Source organism: Camelus ferus, chromosome 8 (genome assembly GCF_009834535.1).
Source record: "Camelus ferus isolate YT-003-E chromosome 8, BCGSAC_Cfer_1.0, whole genome shotgun sequence".
NCBI lineage: Eukaryota > Metazoa > Chordata > Mammalia > Artiodactyla > Camelidae > Camelus > Camelus ferus.
The window spans coordinates 28268057-28274056 of NC_045703.1; the positions used below are offsets into that span (position 1 = coordinate 28268057).

General features: G+C 38.5%; 1 long non-coding RNA gene across 1 annotated transcript in view; it reads right to left on the reverse strand.

Moving 5' to 3' along the window:
• LOC116665314 overlaps positions 1-3008 on the reverse strand; it is a 79488-nt gene extending 76480 nt beyond the window's left edge. Inside the window, exons 1-2 of the long non-coding RNA XR_004321867.1 lie at positions 2447-3008; positions 912-984 (exon numbers count right to left, since the gene is read on the reverse strand). This is a non-coding gene — a long non-coding RNA (uncharacterized LOC116665314). The remainder of the gene's footprint in view (positions 1-911; positions 985-2446) is intronic.
• Positions 3009-6000: the final 2992 nt, after the last annotated feature.

Below are 6000 nucleotides of genomic sequence, written 5' to 3' on the forward strand. Positions count from 1 at the left end.
TGAAAGGTATCATTATTTTTTTTAATGATGGTGTAAATCATTGATCGACACTGAAAAAAGGCAATGATATTTTGCTAAATGAAGAAGCAGTATGTATACTATGATCTGATTTCTATTTTTTTAAATATGTGCATGCATAAAAAAATGTCAACTCTGGCTTGTTTCTGAATGATAATTAGTAGACTTATTTTCTTCTTTATACTTTTCTGCATTTTTCTGAATATTTTTGCTATTATTGGTATTACTTTTACAATCAGAAAAAAATTTTACTACAAAAAAAGAAAAACAGAAATACAATGTAGCAAATTTTATTTCCAAAGATGGCTGCACCAAAGATATCTCATCCCATATGCTTTTATTACAGTGCAACTTTGACACCACTCCACAGAGACACAGAAGTCTCTGTTCCTACCCCATGAATATGGGTCAGCCTTTGTGACTTGTTTCTAATGAATAGGATGCAGTCAAAGTAACTGCATTACTTCCAAGAGTAGGCCTTAAAAGATTATACAGTTTCTGCCTGGTTCATTCTCTCTCCTCAGTCTCTCTCCCTCTCTGCTTACCCTTGGAACCCAGCCACCATGTCATGATTTAGCCCAGGCGACAAGAAGAGGTTTCAAGATGTTCTGGCCAACATCCCAGCTAGGGAGTCAGCTAAGAGCCAGCATCAACCACCAGACATGTGAGTGAACTAGCCTTTGAATGATTCCACTCCAAGCCTTTGAGCCTTCCAGCTGAGGCCCCAGACACCTCTATGCCTTGCCCAGAATCTGTGCACATAATAAATAGATGTTTTGTGTCACTGTATTTTGGCGTTATTTGCTACACAGTCCTAGAAATTGGAACACAATAAGCAATATTACATATTGTTTAAGGCTACATATGTGGTAAGAGTAAATCAATTGACTCACATAAGAAGCTCCTGCTATCTAGCATAGCTGAAAATGAGCATATCCTGTGACCCAGCAACTCCACGTCTAAACCCTGAAAAATAAATGCACAATGAAACATGGACTAGGATGTTCATTCAAACATTGCTTCTAGTAGGATAATCAGAAAAAAGCTAAAATCCTGTCAGCGGGAAATTAGATATATACATTGTGGTGCAATTATATAATAGAATACTCATAGACATTAAAATAAATAAATTACTGTACGGACTAATTTAGCATGGATTAAGTAGATACCAAATTCTTTATAATACTTTCTTCTAGGAGCATGGGAGGAAAATGGGACAGAAGAGAGGACACCATGGGACTTTTATAGGTATTTTTAAAGGTCAAAGGGTAAAAAGAAAAATAATAACAAAATTTTTAAATTTTTAAACATTGATCTGAAGCAAATATGACAAAATGCTATTCTGATTATGGAAACTCAGGGGATTATAACTGCCCATTTACCTTCCTGTATTCACTTTCTTCCCACCACACCAAAAATAAATCCAGTACCTAAATTTTAGGGTTTTTAAAATTATTGTTTCCCCTTATTAAAAATACTTTCACACAGGGAGAAGGGCCAAGATGGCGGAGTAGAAGGATGCTCGTAGCTCACCCTTTCCCACCAATAAACCAGGAGTGACAGCCACAGACCCACCCATCCACTCAGAACACCTGCTGAACTCTGACAGAACATCACCCTCTTCAAAAGACAAAATCTGCCACAAATCTGGTAGGAGAAAAATAAAAAAGAAGAAAAAGGAAAATAGTGCAGGGCTGGTCCCACAGGGAGGGAGCGGCAAAGGAGGAATAGTGCTCATAGGCTGGGTCTTCCCCTCTCCAAGGAGAGGTCAGCAGGACGAGCGGGAACCTCCGAGGCTCAGATCTGTAAGGAATAGCCCTTGACCGACAGAACTAAGTTAAAGGGGCACAAAGGGTCCGTGCAACCCCCAGTCCTAGACGTGAACTGGCAGGGGTGGGACAGGACAGGCTGCCTGAGCTGGGCAGAGGACTCGGGCCAGCTGTACAGAGGAAACCTCAGGGGACAGATCAGAACAGCCTTGGCCTCCATAAAATACAAAAAAAAAAAAAAAAAAAAAAAAGCAAAGCAACACTGCTAGAGTGCCCTGGGGGGAAGGGTGCCATAGCCTTTGTCTCAGCAGACCCGCCCCACCTTTACTGGTGGTGTTCTTGGGAGAAGAGAGGCAGGGCTCAGCCACAGCCACCATATTCTCAGGTGTCCTGCTCCCAGGCGAAGGCGGGTGGAAACCTAGGAGCTCTGCAACCCCATAAGCAGGACTGAGATTCTTTTACGGCCCCAGGCAGAGGGGAACCTTCTGCACCGGTGCCTCTGTGAACTCCCCTCTAAGACAAACGAACTGAGAGCGGAGTTCTGGCACAGAGCAGGGGTGAGGGCTGGTGCGGCCATTTTCTCTGAGAGGGCCTACCGAGTGCAGACCCTGCACCACCGGGGGAGCAGCACTGAACGGGGGAGCAAACCGCTTACCTACCATGCATGAGCTTGGTACCCAGACACAGCGTTGTTAGAGGGCGCAACCCGCCCGTCTTCTGTGCATGAGCTTGGCTCAGGAACGCTACGTTCTTGGAGGGTTCTACCCGCCTGCCTACCTTGCAGGAGCAGGGCACCAGGAAGTGGTGTTGTTTGGGGGCGTGACCTGCCCGTTTACCTTGCACATGCGCAGGTCCCGCCTTGGGAGGAGCGGCAACCGGCTGCCTACCGGCCCTGGGAGCAGCACAGATGAGGGCAAGTCGGGAGGGCCTCTGGAACCAGCTATCGGAATTTGCACAGCAGAGCAAGAACAGAACAAAAAGGAGGCCCCGCTCAAAAGCCAGGGCAGGCCTCTGGCCACCAGAACACAGGCCACACCCCCAACCAAAGGGATAACCGACAAAAGGCCTGGAAGGAAGACTTGGTAACCACCCATACTTAAGAAGGATATCTACAAAATTATTAAGAGTACAATCTCCATGGGAACACAACCACCTTTTTTTTCTTTTCTTTTTTCTTGTCCTTTATTAATTTTTATTTTTTAATCTTTTGGTTTTTTATTTTTTAATCCCTTTTAAAATTTTCTTTAAAATTTTTAAAATTTGTCTCAAATTGATTTTTATTTCTCTTTGTTTTGTTCTGTTAATTATACTCTATTTTCAAATCTTTTTTCTTCTTTTAAATTTTAAAAAATTTGTCTCAATTTGATTTTTACTTCTTTGCTTTGTTCTTCTGTTAATGATTACACTGTTTTCAAATCTTTTTTTTATTTTTTAAAAATTTGTCTCAACTTGATTTTTATTTCTCTTCATTTTGTTCTTCTGTTATTGGTTGTACTCTGTTTCCAATTTTTTTTTTCTTTAAAACTTTTTTTTAGTTTTATTTCCACACCCACTTTGGATAGATAGATAAATAAATAAATAAATAAACACACAAACAAACCCCTTCAGGACCACAGTAGATATCTTATACTCCATAATCCATAGTGCCAGAGAGATATAAGTAAAATGAAGAAGCAGAGGAACCACTCCCAATTAAAAGGACTAGAGAAATTCCCTGAAAGAATGATCAATGAAACAGAACTCGAAAGTCTACTAGACCCTACTTCAGGATGACACCTGCACCCCAATGTTCATAGCAGCACTATTTACAATAGCCAAGACATGGAAACAGCCTAAATGTCCATCAACAGATGACTGGTTAAAGAAGATGTGGTATATTTATACAATGGAATACTGCTCAGCCATAAAAACCGATAACATAACGCCATTTGAAGCAACATGGATGCTCCTGGAGAATGTCATTCTAAGTAAGCCAAAAAGAGAAAGAAAAATACCATATGAGATAGCTCATAGGTGGAATCTAAAAAACAAAAACAAACAAACAAACAAACAAGCATAAATACAAAGCAGAAATAGACTCATAGACATAGAATACAAACTTGTGGTTGCTAAGGGGGCAGAGGGTGGGAAGGGATAGACGGGATTTCAAAATTGTAGAATAGATAAACAAGATTATACTGTATAGCACAGGGAAATATACACAAGATCTTATGGTAGCTCACAGAAGAAAAAATGTGACAATGAATAAATATATGGTCATGTATAACTAAAAATTGTGCTCTACACTGGAATTTGACACAACATTGTAAAATGATTATAAATCAATAAAAATGTTAAAAAAAAAAAAAAAGAAAGTCTACTATATCACAATTTCAAAAAGTAGTGATCAAAGTACTGAAGGAACTAAAAGAAATTGTGAATAGAGACAGAGAATATGTCAAAAAGGAAACAAAGTACAAAGAGGAGCCAATTAAAATTGGAAAACTCATTTGCTGAGATAAGAGCTGAGCTAAAGGCTGTAAAAAGTAGGCTAGATAATCTAGAGGAATGAATAAATGACTTAGAAGACAAGAAAACAGAAGTCACCCAATCAGAACAGCTGAGAGAAAAACCAATGAAAACAACATAAGGGGCCTATGGGATAATATAAAGCATGCCAACCTATGCATAATAGGGGGCCCAGAAGGAGAAGAAAGAACAAAGGGGATTGAAAGGTATTTGGAGAAATCATGACTGAAAACTTTCCAAACCTAAAGAAGGAATCAGATATCCAAGTACAGGAAGCACATAGGATCTCAAAAAGGCTCACACTGAGACATATTATAATCAGGATGGCCAGGATTAAGGATAAAGAAATGATTCTAAAGGCAGAAAGAGAAAAACAAAGAATTAGTTACAAGGGAACCCCCATAAGGCTTTCACTTGATTTCTTTACACAAACACTGCAGGCCAGAAGGGAGTAGCAAGATATATTCAAAGTCCTAAATGAGAAAAGTATGCAACCTAGGATACTTTATCCAGCAAGGCTATCCTTTAGAATAGAAGGAGAGATAAAGAACTTCACAAATAAGCAAATCTAAAAGAAATTTAGCAACACTAAACCCATGCTAAAAGAAATATTGAAAAGTCTGCTCTAAATAGAAAAGAAGCAGGATGGTACAGAAAGGAGAAAATCATAATTGGAAAAGTGATAACTACCATGAATTACAAAAGAATAAACATGAAATTGTAAAAGAAGACATCTAAATCATTAAGGGTGGGTGAGGGGAACAAGAAAATATAGTGTTTTTCTTTCTTTTCTTTTTTCTTTTGTTTGTTTGTTTGTTTTGTTTTGTTTTTGTTCTTGGTAGGATGGGTTTGAGCTTATATTTCTATCAGTTTAAAACAAACAGATATAGTAATGGGTTAACATACGTACAAAACAAGGTAACCACAAGCCAAAAGCTTACAACAGAGTCACAAAAACTAAAAAGAAACCAAGATAATACGAAGGAAAATTATCAAACCACAAAAAGAAAAAGAAAGGAACAAAGAGGAAACACCAACTCAACTGCAAAACTAACTTCAAAATAGCAATAAACACACATCTATCAATAATTACCATAAATGTCAATGGACTAAATGCTCCAATCAAAAGACACAGAGTGGCAGATTGGATAATAAAACAATAACCTACAATATGCTGTGTACAAGAGACCCACTTTAGGGAGAAGGACACACATAGATTGAGAGTGAGAGGATGGAAAAAGGTATGCCATGCAAATGGAAATGACAAGAAAGCAGGAGTAGCAATACTGATGTCAGACAAAATAGACTTTAAAACAAAGGCCATAGAGAAAGATAAAGAAGGACATTATATAATGATTAAAGGAGCACTACAAGATAAGGAGGTTACATTCGTTAATATATATGCACCCAATATAGGAACACCTAAATACATAAAGCAAATACTAACATATATAAGGGAGAGACTGATGGGAACACAATCATAGTAGGAGACTTTAACACCCCATTAACATCACTGGACAGATCTTTCAGACAGAAAATAAGGCAAAAGAGAAACTAAATGATACAATAGAACAATTAGACTTTGGTTGATATTTTCAGAACATTATATCCCCCCAAAATAGAATATATATTCTTTTCAAGTGCGCTTGGAACATTTTCTAGGATAGATCATGTACTCAGGCACAAAAGAAGCCTCAAGAAATTT